This window comes from Chrysemys picta, chromosome 18 (genome assembly GCF_011386835.1).
Source record: "Chrysemys picta bellii isolate R12L10 chromosome 18, ASM1138683v2, whole genome shotgun sequence".
Lineage (NCBI taxonomy): Eukaryota > Metazoa > Chordata > Testudines > Emydidae > Chrysemys > Chrysemys picta.
In genome coordinates, this window is record NC_088808.1 from 10969010 (window position 1) to 10991795 (window position 22786).

Genomic DNA, 22786 nt, shown 5'->3' on the forward strand with positions numbered 1-22786 from the left:
TATCTCAGGGCTGCTGAGTTCATGCAGTCTGAGTAAATACATGTAATGTGTGCTTGGAGTCTATTAGCAGTTCCTCTCCGCAGCAGCGGCTTACTCAGGCCTGGCCCTGAATGTAAAATTGACTTGAAGTTTGTTGAATAAAATAAAATAAAAATAGGGGGAGAATATCTTACATACCCAGAGAAAGAATGTTAGCATTTTATTTTGACAGCGGGATTGCTTTGAAAAGGTCAGGGCATGTGGAAAAAGAAAAATTACAGAATGAAGCTATTTTGCGAGCGTGCTGCCCTCTGCTTTCCTGGCATGTTGCTCCTCACAGAAGCTGATCACAAATTCCCTTTCTCCGACGCTTCTGAGCAGTGTTGGAGAACGTGGGGAAGCATTGCAGAAGGGGTGCCTCCAGGGATGAATCAGCTGGGAAGAGCAGAAATCTTTCTCCCTGCTAGAAAAGATAAATAAAACAAAGGGAGCTTAAGAAACTCATCTTTGCAGGCCCTCAGGGATAAGAAAGGTTGGACAAGACCCAGGAGTTGATTTGGGGGCTTGCTCTTGCAAAGCAAGAGCTAATTACGCTCTGGCTTAAATGCCTGGTTGTGCTGACATCAATCTTACATGATAGGATTTTGACCCTAAGATCCAGTGTCTCCATGTTATGATGGTCACTGAGCCCCAAGAACCCTATATTATGATGAAACTATGTCCTTAGATTGAGCCCCATCTCCTGATAGGGCCCTGTCCATATAATCCCAATTTCCCATGCTGTCCTTGGTCCTGATGCCTTCATGTCCCATGGATTTCCTCTTTCTCCATGCTGAGCCACTTGTCCGGACGCTTCCCATATTGGTCACTATTTTAGATCTCCTGCTTGTCCCCAACTCCTGCAGTTCCTGTTTCCCATATTAATCCTTGGTCCCCATGTCCTCAATTCTTCATGTCCTCATGGTTCTCCATGTTACATCTTGGTCCCCATATCCTAATGGTTCTGTCCCCGATGTTCCAAAAATCCCTGGTTCCATGGCCATCCCTGCCTTTGTCTTTTCCACTCTTCATTCAGTACACAAAGAGAACACTTTGCTATTACAATAACAAAAGAAAAAGAAGCTAAAAACAGTACCTTACATTTCAAATACCTCCTGACATTTCCTTTGTCTTCTCCTAATGGAATGACAAGTGACTTATCTCCAAAGGGAAGCCAGTATCCTAGAGCTGTCTACACCGTGTAAATAAATAAATAAACAAACAAACAAATAATCTGTAAATTCTCTGATTAGCTTTGTCACTGTGAGACTCTTCCCTCGTTGTCATGCCCTCACCCTAAACTCTTTTTATGCGCTATTTCACAAAGTGGTTTTCGTACTTGAATGTTTTGTGCCAGACAAAAGCTCCTTCTTCGCATATGAAAGGGAAAAAACCCAAATAATTCCCCCCCAAAACAACAAAAGCAGACCAGAATGAATTAAAATGCTGGTATTTCTCCCTTTTTCCAGTCCCTGCATCTAGATCATATAGGGTGTGAATTTTAAAAATAACTAGATTTTTACAACTTGTTAAAAATTATATAAAAAAGAACCGTAATGAGAAAGACAGAGAGCGAGAAAGACACAGAGAGAGAGACCCTGACAGCAGGGTTCAATGCAAGACTAACTAAAATATTTGCTAATGAGAGGAAGAAAGGAAAGTAATTTAAAAGATTTAAAATAGATGGGGCTTTTCATTCATGCCACCTTCCCTTTTCATTACATATTTCAATATTTGCCTACCTTTCTGCAGAAAGATTTACTTCAAGTGAGTACAAATTACCTGGCATTTGGCTAAGGACAATATTTCTAATTATGGTTCTAAAGACCTGAAATATTTCTGAGCTTAAGCTAAAAGTCAAGCGCACAAAAAATATTAATAATCCTCTTTAAATTCATTTCCATGTCTGTTTTGGTGTAAGAGAACACCTAGAAGAGGAAGATTAAAACAAAGGGGGGGGATTTTACTGTGAAAGGGCCTGAGCCAAACTCTATTGAAGATGATGGAAAGACACCTGTTTACTTGACACAGATCTTAGTGCTCGCCCTTATGGTTTGTGACAGGAACAGGAATGAGGGGGTGGGATGGGAGGCCACGCTAGAGGCTGTGAAAGGGCTTTATGGCAGGTGTTGCATTGACTTGGCTGGAATGGGCTCAGATTGCAGGCACCAGCACTGAGGAGACCCTGAGTGCTGAGGGCCCCAGGACTTCCCAGACAGCCCCTGAGCCTAGAGGCTATATGGACAGGAAGGGGAATGCCATTCCCCTCACACAAAGTAAAGCTGCCAGTGCTGCGACTAGTGGGTCATTCAGCCATGGGATCCCACATGTTGCTGTTCTAGGCGCTGGCCAGGTCCAGAACGCTGGGCAAACCCTGCTCCCAGCCTAGCTAGGTGTAAATCCGGAGTAACTCCCTTCCTGTCTAACTAATGGCTTTATGGACAGCCTGTTACTGAGCTATCTAAACCTTGGTCAAGAAGTTACTCTGGATTTATACTTGGCTGGCTGCAAAATTTGGCCTGTTGACTTCAACAAGAGTTAAGGGGGTCAGGGCCCTGACCCAGAAAAAACACTTAAGCAAATGCTGAACGTTGCCTCCATAAGTATATAACAATGGCCATACAAGGGCCAACCAATGGTTTATCGAGCCCAGTATCCTCTCTCTTGACAGTGTCTTGTGCCAGATGCTTTAGGGGGTGTGAACAGAACACGGGCATTTATTGAGTGATCCTCCCCTGTTCTCTGGTTCCAGCTTCTGGCAGTCAGAGGTTTAGGGACACCCAGAGCACGGGGTTGCATCCCTGACCTATACTGCCTAATAGCCACCGATGGACCTATCCTCCATGAAATTATTTTATTGTTTTTGGAAGCCAGTTATACTTTTGGCCTTCACAGCATCCCCTGGCAAGGAGTTCCACAGATTGACTATACATTGCCTGAAAAGTACGTCCTGATGTTTTTTAAAACCTGGTTTCTATTAATTTCATTGGGTGACCCTTGGTTCTTGTATTACACGAAGGAGTAAATAACCCTTCTTTATTCACACCATTCATGATTTTATGGACCTCTATCATATCCCCTCTTGATGACTCTTTTCCAAGCTGAATAGGCCCAGTCTTTTTGGTTTCTCCTCATCTGGAAGCTATTCCATACCCCTAATAATTTTTGTTGCCTTTCTTTTTACTTTTTCCAATTCTTTATTTACATATATAGTTATTTTCCTCCACTCCTTTAAAACAAGACTCAGCACTTAAAACTCCCAGCAGTACACTGAGTCCGCAGAGGTCTCTAAGTCCAGCAGGAATGGGTGGAATGCGCTCACATCCCAGCATTCAGCTCCTAGATCTGGGAGAAGGTGCTCTCCCTACCTTCCCAGCCACCACCCTGTCACTTCTTCAGCAGCTGCTGGGCTGTCCGACTCCTGGCAGTCTGTTGTAGCCATGTTAGGCCCAGGATATTAGAGTCATAAGGTGGGTGCGGTCATATCTTTTGATGGACTGACTTCTGTTGGTGAGAGAGACAAGCTTTCGAGCTGACACAGATCTTTTCTTCAGGTCTGGGAAATGTACTCCTGGTAGGGTGACCAGATGTCCCGATTTTATAGGGACAGTCCCGATATTTGGGGCTTTTTCCTATATAGGCTTCTATTACCCCCCACTCATTGTGCCGATTTTTCACACTTGCTATCTGGTCACCCTAACTCCTTGGTGGTCTGGCTTTATCCCTGAAGGAGACAGTGAGGTGCCTTGTGGATATAGGGCTGCTGGGGACTAGTCCTGAATGCAGAAGAGGGCAGCCCAGAGCAATCCTCTACTTCTGGCTGCTGCAGTTGCCAGGCATTTTTTGCTCTGGAGATCTGTCATGTGGCTGCCCCCAGAGGGGCATTCATTGAATGTTGACCTTCCCCCAGCATTGGACCTGGTTTCTAATGGGTGTGTAGAGATCATCCCCTGTAAGCATCCAAGAAGGGTTTTCCTTCCATGGTAAGTTAACATGTGCTTTCTGCGTACGGTGTGGTCTAGTGGACAGGACACTGGCCTGCCATGTGGGAAACCTGCATTCTGGTCCTGGTTCTACCACTGACCTGCTGTGTGACCTTAAGGAAAAATTACTTCCCATCCTGCCTCCACCCCTATCCTCATCCCTTCAGAAACTGCAGTGTCCAGCGGGTGTGAACTCAGTTAAGCTTTATTTCAAGTCCCCTTCACCAATATCACCACAGTCCCCCACACTCCCACCTATTTAGAGTGCTTGCCAAAGTTTAGGCCCTCTCAGCAAGACCTGAGGGGAATGGGTCTACTCTGAACCCTCTGTTTGGCTAATCCAGTCCCCCTCTCTCTCCCTCACCTTGCACTTCCTTTCTGTACCTTTTTTATCAGCTGTGGGCTGATGGGGCCAATTGAATGTTTACCCCCTGTCCAGCCCACTATCCTGATTAGATCATTACCCCAATTAGCATCTCCTGGGGCACTAATTAGCCTCCAAGTAATCAGAGTGCAGGCTCACCTACTTGCTTCCTGCACTCCGACATCTCGCCCTATACTTCTGCTTCTCTACCTGTCATGTCTATTTACGTTGTAAGCCTTTCAGGACCGAGACTGTCACTCACTATGTACAGCACCTGGCACAATGGCGCCTCATATCAGAGTAGGCAGTACTCAAATAGGAAGAAATTATATGCCAGCCTGCAGAGTGGAGATAGATAAACTTCCCACCCTTTGAATTTATATCAAGGGATGAAGTGTGGAGCTGGATAACTATTTCCTGACATAACCCCCATTTGCGGAGGGGGAGGGGGATAGTGGCAACGCTAGGGGTTGTCTCTGCAGACAGCTCTCATGAAAATTCATCTGTGGAATTAGAGGGCAGAGTGACCAGTTTTCAGGGGGACTTATGGGTTGCAGGTGGCACTAGTTTCCTGAAGAAGAAATGTGTTGCCAAAAAAAGAACAGATGGTTCAAGTCAGCAGTTATTTATTTCTATAATTAGCAGCAAGCTGTGATCTCGGGCCTTAAAGAAATTGTCAATGTCTATGAAATTCCTCTCCTCGTTATGAGAGGAGGGAGCATGAAAGGGGTGCCAGGGGAAGGCTCCTGGCTGTGGAGCGGAAACTTGGTGGTTAAGGCAACAGGTTAGTATTCATGCAGGTCTTGGGTCCTTGAAGAACAAGATTGAAAATGTTAGAAAAATGCTGCAGGCACTTAACCATCTTCTGTGCTCTGTGCCTTCCCACCAGCTCCGTGGGCTGCAGCTGATTACTGTCGTTGAGGAAAATGTTCCTGGATCAAATCTGGGTCAGCTTCAATTCTATTATCCTCTGGTGGTATCCTTTCCCCTAGTTCTGCCTCAGCCTATTTCTTTTCTCTCTTTAGCTTTTTGTTTTCTTGTCTCATGTTTCAGTTCTTTGGGGCCTGATGCTGCTCTCACACGGCTTTGACATAGGGGTAACGCCATTGATTGTGGTGGAGCGATTTCTGAATCAGTCATGTGTCAGGGAGATTAGAGCCAGATCCTTTGTATTGAATGCATTTTGTACACACTCTGCAATGGGTGCTGTCTCTGACAACATAACATGTTTGTTATTACAGAGTATATAGCCTATCTGTTCCCTAAAGCATTTGGGTGCGGGGCTAGGGGAGGGCATCCATTGGGTGAGTTTATTTATTTTAGTTACTATTGGAAGCATCAGGCAGGTTAGTATGTTCCTTCCTATTATGGGATGTGCCATAATTAACTATTTTTTTATATTAGTTAATGATCTAAGATTGCCAATAGTTATTCAGCTACCATGGTGATGGATGCTTATATAGAAACATAGACATCAAGAGCAACCCACCTGTTGGTATCCATCTATCTATGGAATAATCTCTTATAAGCATAAGTTTTACATGTGTGAAGTGGTTCTGTAATTCTATTTATTTACCTTGTGTATTTACAACTTTAAAAATGATTTTATTACTTTTTGTCTGAATATGTAAAAACAAATATATAAATTATAAAAAAAACCCATGCAACCCTTTTTCTGTTTGAGAATTACTGCCGATTTTTTTTTCCATTTTAAGAAGGTGGAAAAACATTAGCCACTATTGTAAAGAAGCAAATGAAATCCAATCAAATCCCAGCTGAAGGAACATGCTGTGGTTGCTCTGGGCATAAATCAGAGATGGAATTAATTTTGTTCCTTATTAACTCCCTCGAGCAGGGAAAAAAGAACTGAAAAGAGGGCACTGTATGCCCAGGAGTGCTGAATGGATTGAGGTGATGTCAATGGACCTCCAGCCCTGGAGTCTAGACAATGACGTCTAAGAACAAAATCAATATGCATCCCACTGGCAATGAAATGCCTTCAGATGCAAAGATCATATTAGATCCTGTTGTGTTTATCTGGAATATTCTTGGAGTGGGAAAATTAAATTGTTCAGTGTTGAGGGAGCTGGGTGGCAAGAAGGCCAGGTGTAATGAGTATGCAGTCATGGAGAATGTAGGAGAAAGCCTATGGGGCTATATCAGACCTTTACTTAGTGGACTCATGGACAAGGCAAGGAGAGCTAGACTATGATGTTCATTAAGAACGAGACCGTAGCCATAGCAACACACGAAGCACCACCCTGGATCAGACAGAGGTCCATCTGGCCCAATTGTGGTCAGGACCAACTGCTTGAAAGGAAGGTACAAGAACCCTGCCCAGAGGTAAAGTTTCTTCCTATCTCCCATTAGTTAGAAGTTGGTTAAAGTTGTTTTTGTCCGAAAACCAGGTGATGCAGGAGCCTAACTGGCAAACCACTGGCCAAATACTGGCCAAAAACACTGTTGCCAACCCACTGAGGTCAGGTTTCAGAGTGGTAGCCACTGAGGTCAGTAACTGAGAGTAGAATTTTACTTCCTGCTTCTGTTCTCATTGATTGTTTGTTCACTGCCATCATAAAGGATAGAGCTGAATGAAATTCAGAATTTGCATCCCATGGGGAGTTCCAATATTTCAGAGTTTGTCTTCATCCCAAATTAGGGCAAAAAGTTGAAATTTAAAAATGTTTCATGGAATGGAAATTGTGAACAATTTTGGTTCTGAAAGATAGAAATATTTTGTTTTTAAATTGGTGATTGAAGCTATCCAAGGACCAGGATCAGACCAGTGCGATGAGGATGAGCATAGAGTGATGAAAGTCCCATGGAGGAGAAGGAGCTTATTTGTCTGTATTCTGCAGGCAGAGTAGCTAGAGCAGTGGCTGTCAACTTATTTCCCATTGTGGGCTGCATATGCAGCTCTCTAGGTCTTATGTGGGCCACATCCACACAATAGATATACTACCTGAATGGCCCTGAGGATATCCCATGGGCCACAGCTGTGTGCTGATTGGGCCACAAGTTGAGAACCACTGAGCTAGAGTTGAGAAGGATACAAGGAGACTCATATTAACACATAGCGGGCCAGACTCTGTGCTCAGTTAAGCGGGTGTAAATTTGGAGTAAGTGCACAGAAGCAATGACCCACCAGGGGATGCGAAGAGGAGCGTGTACAAGGCCGATGCCCAGCCAGTTTTGCTGGTCCTTCATACAGGCACTGATGTTGAGGCTGACTGCTCTCAGGGTGTGATGACAATGGAGAATGTTGGACACCAGATGGGGAGAACATGAGAACGGCCCTACTGGGTCAGACCAATGGTCCATCTAACCCAGTATCCTGTCTTCTGACAGTGACCAATGCCAGGTGCTTCAGCGGGAATGAACAGAACAGGTAATCAAGTGATCCATCCCCTGTTGCCCACTCACAGATTCTGGCAAACAGAGGCTAGGAGATACAACTACCCCTCAGAATGCGATAAAGGGATTCAAATTGGCGGATCCAGGTAGAGAGGAACTCCTATTGACTCCAATGGGCTTTGGACCAGGCTCTAAATGCCAAGAAGGCAACTGAATTGGGTCAGATGGCCCAGGTCCACATGGAGAGTTGGAAGCTGTAATGATAGGTTCCTTGTGAGGGGGAGATGGGAGGAGACCTGGGTCAGAGAGAAAGCAATTTTGGGGAAGGATGAGAGCCAACACATCTGGCACATAGGATTAAGTAGGACTAACCAAAACTAAATTCTCCTGAGAAGGCTGGGCAGGCAGGACTCCTGGGGGATGGTTTGTGGGTGGCTTTCAAGACTGGGAGAAGACAGTTCGGACTCGGACCCATTATTATAGGTCATATGGAGCCTCGTCTAAAAGAAACGGGCTAGATTTTAGGCTTAGGTGGGAACGTTAGAGCATTAGTTCTCATTAGCTGCAGGTAATCACAATGAAAAGAGTCACAGCAAGGAGGCCAGCACTAAGCACCTGTCCTGTGCAGTCCCCTTGAATCCCCTTTGGTCTGGGCTTGGGGCTCAAGCGCCATCCCTGCAAGAAAGGGCTCTGCCGCAGCTCCGTTCCAATCCCCCAGGACACGGGGAGGTTATTAAAGGTCTCTCTCTCTCTCCCCTGCTGCAGAGTTTGCCACGTTTTTTTTTTATTTTAAATTAATTTTGTGAGACAGGTAGAAGATGCTGCCTTAGCTTTGTCCTTGAGAGCTACAGAGCTTCCCTTGATTGAAGAAATATTTTTATAGCCTAAATGTGCAGGTTAAAGTAATTTTTTGACAGGTAAAATACTTGGCCATGGCCTGTAGAGACTCTCTCTCCCCCACCCCCTTTCCCGGCTAATATCTCAGTCTTTCCATCTAGAGGGGCATATCTGTCACATGCTAGCAGGCATCTGTCCCCTCTCTTAGCTACCTACTCCTAGTCCTTAATGATGAGACCCAGAGCTTCCTGTGAGGACACAGACTGCTAAGGGCTCTGGCTGATCCAGTCATGGCATTATGAGTGCCACCTAGGTGTGTGGCAGCATGGCCCTCAGCCCTACTGCAACCTATCGAGTCCAGCAGGGACCCACCAGCGGTGTCAACTCTTGCCAACCAATGCCCGGCAAATATTATTGTTGTGATGATTTGTCTTGCGAGAGCAGCGAAAGGCCTCAGCTGAGATCACGGCACCATTGTGCTAGATGCCGTAAGAGACAGTCCCTGACACAAGGAGCTTGCCATCAAGAAAGACGAGATGGGCAAAGGGATCGTTGTCATCCCCACGTTGCAGACAGGTAACTGAAGTGCAGGGAGGTTAAGGGCCAGATACTGTTACCCCACCTTGGAGTGAGTGGTGCTCTACTCCGTCAGTCACCCCATTGATTTGAAAGTGGCTACTTGTGAAGTAGTGGACAATTTACTGTAAAGATGACAGAACCTGGCCCTAAGTGACTTGCCCAAGGTCACCGAGGGAGTCGGTGATAGAACCAGGAACTGAACCCTGGTCTTGTGCAGCCCAGAGCATTAGCCACAAGAACAGCCTCGCTATAGAAGTATTCCAACAGTGCCGGCTATGAGATAGCACTGCCCCTGCCATATCACCCGGGGCAGGTCCTGACCTCCTTCCATTACTTGTCACCCTTAGACATGGAGACTGCTAGTAGTGCTGCCTGGCAAACAATAATTTCATAGAGTGAGACACCCCAGAATTACCCCACTGGGTAGGGCACTCACCTGTGATGTGGGAGGCCCAGAGTCAAACCCCTGCTTCGCCTGATTCAGAAGAGGGACTTGTACCTGCGTGTCCCCACCCAGCCAAGGGCTTCAACCATCAGGCTAGAGAGTGTCTCATTTTGACCAGAAATTCCATCCTGGCCCCAAGAAAATGCCAACAAATGAAGGCGGGAGAAGGAGAGCTCTTGCTGACATTTTGGTTTTAATGAAATGGCATTTGGGCCCAGGAAAATATCTTGTTGAACATTTTTTGACCAGTTCGAAGCACTAGGTCTCCAGTCTGCCACTCTGGCAGGACAGACCTATCCCATCTCATCTCTGGAGAGCTGGACGCTGTGGAAAGAAGAGAAACATTGGCAAAGAAATGCATGGTGGATTATTATTTTTTTAAATCCCCATACAAAACGGCAATGTCCTTGGTCATTAGCTTTCACTCAGCTGTCACGTCAGCGAACCCTTGCGTAAGCCATTGCGACAGGACCTGGAGGGTAAAGGGCTGCATGCAAGAGTCAAGACTCCTGCAAAATGGAACAGATGGCTCCTCCACGTCTAAATAAAGCTGTAATGGTGTTTGGCACCGTAAGAGCTGTAACGTGACATCCATCTCGCCGGAGCAGGCTGGAAGGAAGCGTGGAGGTGGGAATGCAGAGAACGGGGTCAAGCGGGAAGGCTGGTGAGGCAGATCGTGGACACTGGTGAATGACAAGCTGTGTGGAAGCAGAAACTGGGGTTAACCAGGGGGAATTAAGTGGGAGATTAACTTACCCAGCCACTGTGCCACCTTTAAACGGCAAGTAGAGCCAGGGATCTCTCCCCCGGGGTGTCCATCAGGACCACACAGTGAAATTATGGTGACGATTTCTGTTAGGGTAGAATTTAGAGGTCCCAAGTGTTGGCTCCACTGGAAGGGACACACCCTGTGCCCAAAAGCTGACCATCTAAATAGGCAGGCAAAGGGTGGGAAGGGAAATGACTTGCCGCAGGTCACCCAGTAGATCACTGGCAACATTGGGAATAGACCCCAGAGCCCTTGACTCCCAGTCCCCGAGACACTAGACCACACTGACCAACCACTCTACCCCTTTTAATAGGAGCCAGGAAAAGGGATATAGAACACATTGCAGGTATATAATCAATAGTAATATTTTACCCTTCTGTAGTTCTTTCTGCCTCAGCAGCTCAAAGCCCTTCACAAAGGTGAATTGATCCTCACAACATTCCTGTGAAACAAGTGGGCATTATTATCACCATTCTACAGATGACAAAACTAAGGGAGAGTTTAAACAGCATTAGTAATTACTACCAGGGCCGGCTCTGGCTTTTTTGCCGCCCTAGGCAAAAAAGCTCCCCACCCCCCAGCAGGGCAGGGGAGGGCGCCGAGCCCGGCCGCGGGCCCGCAATCCCCAACCGGCCAGAGCGCCAGGGGGAGGGTGGAGAGCCCCCGGTGGCCAGAGCGCTGGGAGGAGGGTGGAGAGCCCGGCCGGGGCTCTCCAATCTCCACGGCGGCCAGAGTGCCGGGGGGAGGGTGGAGAGCCCCCGGCGGCCACAGCGCTGGGGGGAGGGTGGCGAGCCCGCCGCGGCTCTCTGCTCTCCCCGACCAGCCGGAGGGCGGCGAGCCCGCTGCAGCTCCGCTCTCCTTGGCGGCCGGAGCACCGCGGGGAGGGCGGCGAGCTCAGTCGTGGCCCCGCTTTCGGGCCGGAGCGCCCCGCCGCGCCGCCCCCCTCCAGGGGGGCACATGCTTGGTGGGCTGGTGCCTGGAGCCGGCCCTGATTACTACAGCACTGCGTGGGAGTTAGATATGGGTACAGTGCTTAGCACAGTGGGGATGACTAGGGACCATAGCTGCTGCCATGATAACAATCGTGATTTTCCTGGTGGCTGCAGCATCTAACTACGTAATATCAAGGATACTATGGCCTCTGCATGTGGCATGTGCATCAAAATCCCGGGGCTTGTACAAGCTCTCTCAGATCCCATACATTCTGTTGGACACATGCATTGGACCTGATCTGCCAACAAGCAAACATCAGTATGTCACAAGCATTGCACTCACATGGTCCGAACCACACCAGGTGCAGGCAAAGATCATGATCTTTCTTTGATCTTATCAGGGAAAGGAAGCGATAAAGCTATCTGGGCCATGAAAACATCTGAATCCTTCAAGTTTTCAGTATGCTTTAGGTAAACAAACCTCCCAATGACAAGGCCAAGGAGCAAGAAGAACACGACAACCATCTCATCACCATAACCATCCATGCCTTCTCCCTGAAGACAACCCCTCCCCTTACGCTGGGCGTGAACCAACGAACTAACTCAGAGGAAATGCAGAGGCAGATATTTGACTGTGGTTGGAGTAAAATCCTGCCACATCCATTCTCCAACAGAACAGAGATTTCTTACAGGATTATAGCACTGCAGTAGAAACCCTTCTACCGCAGCTGATCTTCTCTTCTACCTTCTCTTCTACCTTCTCAGCGGATACTGTGGAGATGGGTGCTCTAGAAAGCCCAGATAGATAGATAGATAGATACAAAACCAGGAACAGAACTCTGGCATTCTGACTCCCCCTGCTCTAACCACTAGGCAGTGTATCCTCTCTTGTATCATGCATTCCTTGGCATAATACTGATAATAATCCTTATTTCCATGGTGGCTTTTAATCTTCAATGTACTTTGCTTTGTAAATTCTCTAAGGGAGAGACTTTGGCTTTTTTATGTTTGTGCAGCGCCAAGTGCATTGTGAGCACTTCCAGAAAGAATATGTAATAAATAATCATAGAAATTCACTACTTGACCCATTTCTCCATATGGGGGAACATACTTTTGCGTTGAGTCTAACCAGACACTCAGCGTCCCTGTTCCTTTGCCAAAACACATCTAAAAGAATATTTTCCCTCTGACAAGTAAGACAGTAAGTGTGAGCCTGTGTCTGACAAGTTCAGGGAGGAGCTTGCAAGGAGGCAATTAGACAAGAAAAATGCTGATTAAAAGCATGGCCACCCACGGCAATGGAAAGATACACGTGTGTGTGTGTGTGTTTGGGGAATAAAAGGAAGCACTTGGTCAAGCAGCAGCTTATACCATGAAGTAGCTTGTGATTGACATGTTCTCATTTAGATGTTTAACTGTCAGACTACGGGGTTTCTTGGATCTTCCTAGGAAATATCTGGACTTGGCCACTGTTGGAGACAGGATGCTGCATTAGATGGCCCATTGCTTTTATCCAGTCTGGCAAATTCTTCATTCCCATGTAGAGAGAATCAGTCATGAGCTGGGAAACATTGATGACTGCCTCTGTTTTGTTATTCCAGCATGGTCTGGACTGCGGGGCAAACTCTCCAAAGAATCCACCCCATGCTGCGGTAGGACATTGTGGGAAGGCATTTTCTGTGGACATCCAGACTTGATTGATGCTGCCAATGAAGACAGATTGGCAAAATGGGATATTGACAAAAATGCTATTTTTTTTTTCAAAATCAGAATGTTTTCTTAAAAGTGTCAATTTTGACAAAATGTTTTGAGGGGAAAAAAACTTATCAAAATGCTTCATTTCAGTCTCAAAATATCCTGTTTGGACAGTTTTGGAATAAAATGTTTTGATTTTTTGTTTTGAAATGTCTTTTTTAAAATGTTTTCATATAACAATTTTTTATTTTGTTTCAAAAAGGCAGACTCAGAATGAAATGTTTTGCTCGACCCAAACCAATATTTTTTTCTAATGTCACTTCAAAAAGGTTTTATTTTTGTTCTGTTTCAGAAATTTAAAAAACTGCAGAATTTCCCACAAAATGGGAAATCCAGTTCCCACCCTGCTCTGGCCAGTAACTGGAGACACAAAGACAACCTCAGTTTTGCCTACATGGTGCATTAGTTCACATTAGAGGGATGTAAATTGTAGTGTGCACTAGGGTCTCGTGCTCCAACTGGAATGTGTTGCTCCTGCTGGTGTGCATTAAGTTCCCTAGTTTGCACTGATATAGTCCTGTTTCAAACAATACCATATTTCTGGCATGCACCAATAGTTCACTAGTGCATGTTAGAGTCCACACAGGCCAGTTTGTGCTCACACCTTAGTGCACAATAGAATTTACAAGGCTGTACTGCGGACTAAGGTCCCATGTGGACAAGTCCCCAGCCTACCTGCAGTCAATTGCATTGGAAGCTGCATGACCAGCGCCTCACAGCTCAGAGCGATCTGCTCTCTTTCCTCCCCACTACCTCTCTGAATGAGAATCCAGCATCTCCCCTGCTGCAGCGTTGTGCAGCCTCCTCCCATGCAGGGGCACTTCCAGCTCCTTGCTTGCATGATGCCCCCCTCCCAGTTTCCTCATGGTCATGAAGTGGTTAACACTGGGCTGTCTCTCTCAGTGGAGCCTCTCACTGGAGGGCACGTTGGAAGGCAGTAAAGGAAGGAAAATCACTTTATGCAAATTAGCTTTTAATTATTCATTGGCAATTTGACTGTAATCGGGCAGGTGCCCTGATAGGATGCGCACGAGGTGATAAGTAGGTTTCTCCTGTCAGACGCACTCAACACGTCCCTCGACAGCCCTGCAAGGTGCCTTCAGCAAGCCGAAATTACCCAGCGATAGGCATAGGCTGCTGGGAGGTGCAGTCAGCACCACTCCAGACATGTTAATTTCAGCAAGGATGTTTTAAGAGTTCTCTCTCACACCCTGTAATTCACCCTGAGCTGACAAGTGGAGAGCAGGGAAAGGGGAAAAAAATTAGACCAGACCTCTGTTGAATAGTTCTCTTTAATATTTTATATTTATGTTTATATGTAGCCCCCCTCCTCTTCTCACTAGCAATTTTTTTGCTGCACCAAATTGCCGTGATGAGAGCCCAGTGCAACCATTGCATAGATATCCCTTTCTGGTTCTGGAGGTGGGGTAGAGGACTGCGGGCAACTCAGCTTGGATGTGAGGCACAGGGAGCTGAGCCATGCAGTCGGAAGGGGCTGTTGCCTATGGGCAGTAAAATATTAGCGACAGCAAGGTAATAATAATATTATAATTCATAGCCATCTAGGAACGCATGGTTGTCACCGTGATTCACGCTGTGGCTACTTTATGGCTGTAGCAGGGAAAGAATTCAGATCCAGATGCACAGGCCTCTAACACTTGAGGTAAAGAAGAATGTCCCTTAACGGGCAGCAGTAGAGGGCTTACGGCATGCAGGTGAGCAGTCCTGATGCCGCACAGTAGGGGTCAGTAACACACACATACACACTCCCCAGTGTATCACAGTCTTTTGCCTTTGCACTGTGTATTGTACTGCCCCTTTCATACTTAAGTACCACAAAGATTTTTAACAGTAATTATTTCTCCCACCTCCAAAATGCAGCCACCTCTGGGTGGTGTGTGGCAGCTGTTTAACTGCACCCAGCAACAATGAGCAACCGTTTAAGGGCAGAAAGTGAAGAAAAACACCATATCCCATGGAATTCAGGTAGTCAGACTGTAATTACTCAAATATTATGGGGCTCTCTTTGTCATGTGAGTGACTACAGGCTTGTGAGGAGGCAGACATTTCTGGTTTGGCTTGGTGGCAATATTCGGGCTGAGATATGGAGTTGCTGTATCACCCCCTCCTTAGAAAGGGCCATCAATTTATTAGGCAGCTCACACAAGATGGCTCCGTGGAGAAGACAACTGAAAAATGCTTTGCAACCCCCAATTCCGTAAGCATTTGTCTCATTTCAAGTACTGCTGGGCCTTTCGGTCTGCTGGATGGAAAGGCGAGAGTGAATTCAAATAATCCATTCCTCCCAAGTGCCGGGGAAAATCAGCTCCAAGCAGCACAGCACCTCAAGCCAACAAACGCCAAGCAAGGGCAAATCGCCTCAAGGAAACCATGCCTCCCAGGCCCCTTCTTGTGTCACCTTCACCAACCTTTGACCCCTCTCTCTCTCTTCTCTCCATAGGCGGAGATCAAACGCTTTGAGAGAGTTAGCCAGAGGAGAAACAAAATTGCCTCAGCTCTCTGGATGGATTGCAAGTGCCAAAGAGGAGGGTCAAGGCAACTATGTTCTGTGTCAAAGCAGGCATCAGATTGAATTAGGAGCGTCGGACATGAATTAAAGTGAAATTATCCCACATGGGACTGAGTGGAAGCAGAGATGGAAGTGGCAGGAGAGGAAAATGAAAGGCCAGGGGTGGAGAGAGAAAAACGGACATAAGAACAGAGAACCAAAAATGTAGCGTCTGGGAATTGGGTCATATCCTTTAAGTAGTTTGTGAACCCTCTAGGGGTGCTCACTGTGTGCTTTGTTTTCGAAACCAGCCAGACAGCGGTGTGTGTCTGTAGTTAGGAATTACATGTTGTGGGTCTGGGTGTATACATACACATGCATCTATGCCAGCGAGAGTCTTTCATGCTGTGATTGTTGTGAAAAGAGCAAAGGACGCAGCAGGAAGGCGACGGGGAAAAACAGGAGATTAAGAACAGGCTGCCCCAGGGAGGTGAGAACGCCATACAGGCACCGGATGTCTTCATGCTCATTTGTATTCCGGGAGCACTTAGAGGCCGCAGCTGAGATGGAGCCTCCATTGTACAGCACACTGCACCAGTGCACTTAATGAGGCACAGTGCCTCCCCTGAAGTGCTTCTCATCTAAACAGCCCGGGCAGGATTATTACCCCTATTTTACAGATGTGGGAACCCAGGGATGAAGTGACTTGCCCAAGGTCACTCACGCAGGGAGTCCATGGAAGATCCGAGGTGCCAAGTTCCAAGTCAGTGCCTTAACCGCAAGCCCATCCTTCCCTTCCTGGGCTGCTGACGTGGGGCATGAGGGAGGCTGTGGCGGGGGGACATGGCTAAAGAGGGAGTTGAGAGTCCCCTCAGGGGCTCAGCAGGGTTGTGGTAATGCCGAGTCGGGGGGGATCAACGTGAGAGGAAATGGAGAGTAAAGAGCAGTAAACGAGCTGAGTTAGAGCATCTGTTTTACACAGCCCTTCATTTAATCCTTTCCTTTTATTTCATTGTTTAATTGCTTTAGCCCTTGTACTTTTCATGCTGCAGGCTGAGGGACCCAGGCTCCCTCTCCACGCATCTCTGTCTGATCTCATTTCTCTCTCTCTTCATTTCTGTTCCTATCCCTTGTTCTCTCGCTTTCTCTCCCCAGCTTCTTCCTTCCTCTCTCTCTTCAGGCCCCTTATTACTCAAGCAGTTTTTGTTAGCGCTGTCAACTGCTCCAACGTGTAAAGTGAGATTGTACTGTAAGTGAAGTTAAAAGTATTTCTATGGTGGGATATTTAATCATTTGAATCCTTGATAGGAGCAGCTCTTTTTATTTTCACTAGCTATAAATCCAGGCTCTATCTAATCTCTGATCTCAGAGAGGAGAGAATTAACCAGCTGTGTGTGTGACTGGAAAGGAGAAGGCTGGAGAAAAGGGACCACTTTATCTACATGCTGAGTGGAGCAGCATAGGAATAAGGGACAGAAACATTTCTAAACCTGTGCCATAATCCACATATCCATCTACACTGGCTTCCGTCAGCACTCTCCAACAGAGCAGGGCATTGGAAGCATCGTTGTCGTTTGTTTCCTTCTTCAGTTCTAAACTCAGCAAAAGGGCCTTCGGGGGTCCCAGGTTCCTGTCCGTTTTGTGCTGAGTGACTGCTTGTGGGCATCATTCTCCGCTGCGTTCTTTGCAGGTCTCTGTATGAAGTGAGCGCTAGAAAGAGCTGGCTGGGAATTGTTCTTCATTGAAGAAAATGATGATTCGTCAAAACTAAACGTTTTTGTGAAAGAGGTTTTGATTGGATGAATCTCCCGACTCCATACAAAGTTTTTTTTTTTGACAACAAAAAAGCAGGCCCTGCTGAGGGGCGGGAAGGGAGGGCTGGATGAGGAAAGGGAAGATGGTTGAGAAAGGTGAGAAGATTGATTTTTTTCCCTGAAACTTTTTCCTGTTTTTGTTCCCCTAACTCCCAAGACAAACAAGCAAAAAACAATTTTAGATGAAATTGTCCCGACTAGCTCGAAGGATGGAAATGTACATGAGATCAGCTGCTTGTGAGCAGAGAGGGGAGGGATAAGACTGGAGGAGGAAGGTTTAGGATTTGAGAAGGAGCTGGCTGGGTTGAGAGAAGAGGTGGAGCAGAGAATGGTACCAGGTTGGGCTCATGGGGGTAGAAAAGGTGGAAGGAGAGGGTCTTAACAAGTTTGGATAAGCTTTTAATTAGCAAATGTAGACTCCATTAGGAGACAGAGTCATTATTGCCCTTTAGTGACTGGGCCACATAAGGGGTTTACAATTCTGTTAATGGAGTTACTTCTTTAACACAAGCAGTAGATCTTTGCGTGTCGAGCTAAAGGGGATGTGTTTGAACCCCGCCCAAACAGCATACATTTTATGTTCACCCTAATGTCTCCTCCAACCCAGAGGTTCTCTCCTCAACAGGAGAACGCAGGATTCCCTGATCTTACTCTCTCCGTGTAACTGTCTCCCAGGCGTCTCCACCAGCTCCTTTCCCCCCCTCACTTCTCGCTCCCCTGCTGTCTCACAAAGACACTGACATCTTGTTTACCTCTGATGCCAAAATAAAGAAATTTCAGTTCCGAGGCACCTTTTCTTTTGCTGTCAACACAGTTAAAAGAAAAAGCTGGAGACATCAAAGGTGCCGGCTCCCTTAAAAACAATAACACCCCCCTTTCAATCGCCCCCACCACAAAACTAGACAAAAGAGCTCTGCACAAAAGGGCCCCTCCTGGCTTGATTGGGCCCTATCTAACCAACTTGCATATTCCCAGGGTTTTAACCTCAGAACAGGGACCCTATAAGAGGTGAGGAAGTCATGTTTACAAGCAAATGGGCCTCATTTAGAGCAAAATTTCCATCCATTTGCCAGCACTGGACTGGAAAATGATGTTTATTCTGCATCCAGATCAGTCACAATCATGGCGCTGAATGGAACAATAATAATAATTCTAGATGCTTTGTGGCCCGTTTCATCCATAGATCTCACAGCATCCTGATCCCCATTGCAGTTGGGCAAACTGCAGTATTCAGCAGGGAATGTTATCTAGGGATTGTAGCAGGAGGACTGGGAGTCAGGACGCCTGGGTCCTAATCTCAGATCCACAACTGACTTGCTGCGAGAGTTTCATCTCGCTTTACCCCACTCTGGGAGTGTAACGGGGCTCACTTACCACTCTGGCGCCTCCTAGTGGTCGATATAGGAATTAGCTCTGGTAGCCAGAGCTGGTGGTGTCTCGCCGCCATCATTTCTGCTCCTGGACCCACATCCCTCCAAGGAGCGCAGTGGCCTCTTCGGTGACACAGCCCTCCAGCCGTGCCACTCGGTTCCCCCCGCTTTCAGAGGACGTCTCTGCAGTCCCTGTCCAGCCACTTCTCTCAGTGGTGACGGCAGTCTACTGTCTAGCGACCTCCCCAGTGGGGAGAGGGGAGGGACCCAGGCCTGCCCACTACTCCTGGTCCTGGCCCAGGGACCCTGTAGAAGGCCACTGCTTGCTGTGTCCCCTCCGACTCCTCGGTAGATTTCCCTGGGCCACTTTCCTGTGGCACCAGCACCCTCTTTGCCCTCACCTCAGAGCCTCAGCTTGCAGATCCCTGCAGCCCGCCAGGAGGTGCCTTTAGCTCCCCAGGTCTCTGCCTGCACCACTGCTCTGTCCAGGATGCTAGTTGCCTTCAGCCTGCAAGGCAGCCGGTCCTCCTCCCTCCTCGAGCTCCAGGGAGTGACTGAAGCTGTTCTGCCTTGCAGTTCTTCTTATAGGGACCTGCTGGGCCCTGATTGGCTGCTCCCCTCAGCCTCTCTCTGTCTGGCTGCCTCCTGCACAGCCTCCTTAGGGCTCTATTAACCCCATAGAGCCCAGTGTGGGGCAGCCACCCCATCACATGGAGATGGGACATTGGATATTTCATCCACACAGAAATATAGGGAGGCGTTTGCCTGTATAAGGCCTAATGGTTCCAGGGCATTGTGCAGTGAGTAGGGCTCTTGCTACACCTACAGAAAAACTGCAGCATGCATGCATGCTGTGCAGAGCAGCAGGGCTGGGGCTGGGGCTATGGCTACCCCTCCCAGACTCTGGGGCAGAATGTGCTGTTAGCCATGGTGTCCTACCTTGGCATCATAGAATATCAGGGTTGGAAGGGACCTCAGGAGGTCATCCAGTCCAGCCCCCTGCTCAAAGCAGGACCAATTCCCAGACAGATTTTTGCCCCAGATCCCTAAATGGCCCCCTCAAGGATTGAACTCACGACTCTGGGTTTAGCAGGCCAATGCTCAAACCACTGAGCTAGCCCTCCCCCGAAAATCTGGCTATGTTGAGGCCCCTGGATGAAGGAATTGGTACCAAACAGAAAAGTCTCTCTTCCTCTCTGCAAGTCTGTTCAACCACCGGAGCAAGCCCATCAGAGGTGAAGAGGGGTTGGGCAAAGGAGTGCAGCGAGAGAGGGAAATTCCTCTCATGTCCATCTGATGGAGACGATCTCTCATTCCCTGCCCTCTCTGGCTCATTCATAGTGTTGTGCTCTATTCTCAGTGAGAGAAAACCCAGTGCAATGAACCTCCATCCATCACCCCCTCCAGTGTCCTGGTTTAATCTGCACCCCAGGGCCTCAGCTGTAGGCTGAGACTGCGGATCCTTGAGAGAGCTGTTGTGCATTGCTTGCGGGATGTTTCCAGGCTAGGACTGAGGGAAAAACAGCAGATAGTGGTTGGGGCAGACTGGTAAGGACTGAGGGTCATTAGTAGAGTGGTCTGGAAGCTCCATACAAGAACAGCGGGGTTGCTTCAGGCTAGGATTCAGGTGCATTAGCAGAGCTGTGTGTGGAGGCCCCGAATCGGGATAGCAGTCAGTGACACAAGTCAAGACGGAGAAGCACCAGTGGAGCTGAGTCTGGGAAGCCTGCATAGATCCTCTAGCCATGATTATAGGATCCTGAGAGCCAGGGGGGTTGGAGTTCACCCTGCCGGGAGGTTCTGATTGTCTGCAGGCAAATGGTCTCACTACACAGGCCACTATGGGATTGGCATTTGCCTTGACCAGTTGGCTAAGGGATGAGCAGTGCTATCGAGACTGGATACAGTTCATCGCAGGAAGCATTGAATTCCTCTCCCACGCACCTTCAGATAACATCTCCTCCCCGCTGTATTTTTATGGCCTCCTACTTTGCAAGGTCACCACAGCAAGTGAGAGTCGCTAAAGGAGCGCGGCAGCCCCAACGGCTTCGGGAGGAGGCTTTTCCCCACTCCCTTGGGGTGCGGGGATTGGTGTGAGCTGCCGGGCAGTACTCGGCAGAAGTGGATGATCAGTCACTGTCACCGAGCAGTGGGGGAGGCGCGGATGAGGGGATGCCGAGTTTGCACAGAATACTCATTGCGCACTGAGATTCACGCAGCTGTTCTGCTCCCAATGTAAATATGGACAGCCCCATTCATCACGGGCCTCACTGCCTCAGCACACGTCCGGGAGAGAGGGATGATTTAGTGCCTGCAGCTGGATCAGGCACTATGTTTCTCCAAAACAGCAGCATTTAGCAATTGGGAACATGGGGGCGGAGGGGCGCATCCGGAGAAGGGGAGGATTTGGGTGCAAAGTCTGGAGGAGAGAGCCAAGGAAGGCTGGAGATTTTTACCCCTCCCTGCCACCACTTCCGTGCCCTCCATTGTAATAGCATCTAGGAATCCCAGGCAAAGATCAGGACCCCATTGTGCAGCTTGGTCACTAAGGAGATAGGCCCCGTCCCAGGCCCAGCTCACAGCCTACATGACAGACAGGGTGCAACAGGAGGACAGAGCAGACAAACTGGGTGGGAGGATAAGATACGACAGCGCACAGAGCTGGACAGCAAAACAGAAGTCCACAGGGTGTGAGTGACAGAAGAACAAGGCCCGTTCGGTATAAACTGCCTGCTCTTCCATTTATTTCCCTGCAAGGACTGGAGACGCTGGTCGCTATGAGTCCATCCTCCCCAGCAGCTCCGGAGTTAGAGAGAAAGGTCTACTCATGAGTTGAACAGTGGGGGCAAAGTTACAGTCCCCTGTGCAGATCCTGGGAGATGTCCCCTCTGGGAACATGGGGCATTTTCAGTTGACCTGTCTAGGTACTTCTCTGGCCCTTATCGCCGTAGTATCTCAGCACTTCCCAATCATTAATGAATTCCATCCTCCCCATGTGCCTGGGAGGTGAGGAAATGGTATGATCCCCATTTTACAGATGGGGAACTGAGGCACAGCGTAGATCACGCAACTTGCACAAGTTCACACACAAAGAAACTGAAGCGAGGTCCCTTAAGTCCTAGCACAGCGCTCTAGCTACTGGACCAGCCCTCCCACCGAGAGTCAGCCTTCGCAGTCAAATCTGGAGAGGCAGGAGGGGAGTGCTGTGTTGGTGGTGGGGAATGGAGCGTTGTGGGGGGCAGATGTAAGACACAATCTGGAATAGCGGCCGCAGGCAGGGAGGGAGCAGGAGGGGCAGGGCTGAGGGTGGAGTTGCACAGGTGGGTGGGAGCTATATTTCTGCAATGGGAAGACTAGCCGTGTAGGAGACAGGGAAGCTGCCGAATACCAGAGGAGAAGAGCGTTGTGTCCCCTGGCAGGGCTTGAGGAAGACATGCTTTGGGATGCGCAGACGCTCCAAGCTCACTTCTCAGAGTAAATGGGAGCCAAGGGAGAGTCGCTGGAGGCTGCCTGGTCATGATGCACATGCAGCGATCTTCACTAACCCACACAGAGGGAGCTGATCACGGAGGTGAGGGTGGAAAGGAGATTCCCCCCCTCGGAAAAAGGGCTTCCCACTTCATCCCTCTGGAGCACGGAGCAGGTGGGCACATCCCACCCATGTGTGCCCGGCCACTGCGGAGTGGGGGTGAGCTGTAGATGGGCAGCTCCGGCACTGCCTTGACTTGCCCTCCAGTGTTTCTCTGCAAAGCCCTCCCGCTGCATCTGGCCGCCAGTACCGTGTCTCGTTGTCCCTCCGCCGGCGCCTGGCTCTCACTCCTGGCCATCTTGAAATCACACTTGCATTCGGTGTGTGCAGTTTGTTCAGCCTGTGCTAATTACACCCTTGACGCAGGAATAAGAACTGCTTGTGTCTATAACAGTGCAGAGGTGAGGGAGGTTAATTAACACAGAGGAAAGATGCTGAGTGTCCTTACGTAACACCCCCTTCCATATGCATTAGCGCCGGAGACTGAAGATCCTTTTGTTTAACCTAACATAGCCCGCGGCTCTCTTT

General features: G+C 48.2%; 1 long non-coding RNA gene across 1 annotated transcript; it reads right to left on the reverse strand.

Annotated features, from left to right (window-relative positions):
- Positions 1-9690: 9690 nt before the first annotated feature.
- Positions 9691-19266, reverse strand: LOC135976522 (uncharacterized). Its single transcript, XR_010593713.1, has 3 exons — positions 18734-19266; positions 10722-10791; positions 9691-10278 (listed from the first exon to the last, which is right to left on the reverse strand). It is a non-coding gene; the product is annotated as an uncharacterized LOC135976522 (long non-coding RNA).
- Between the last annotated feature and the right edge of the window lie 3520 nt (positions 19267-22786).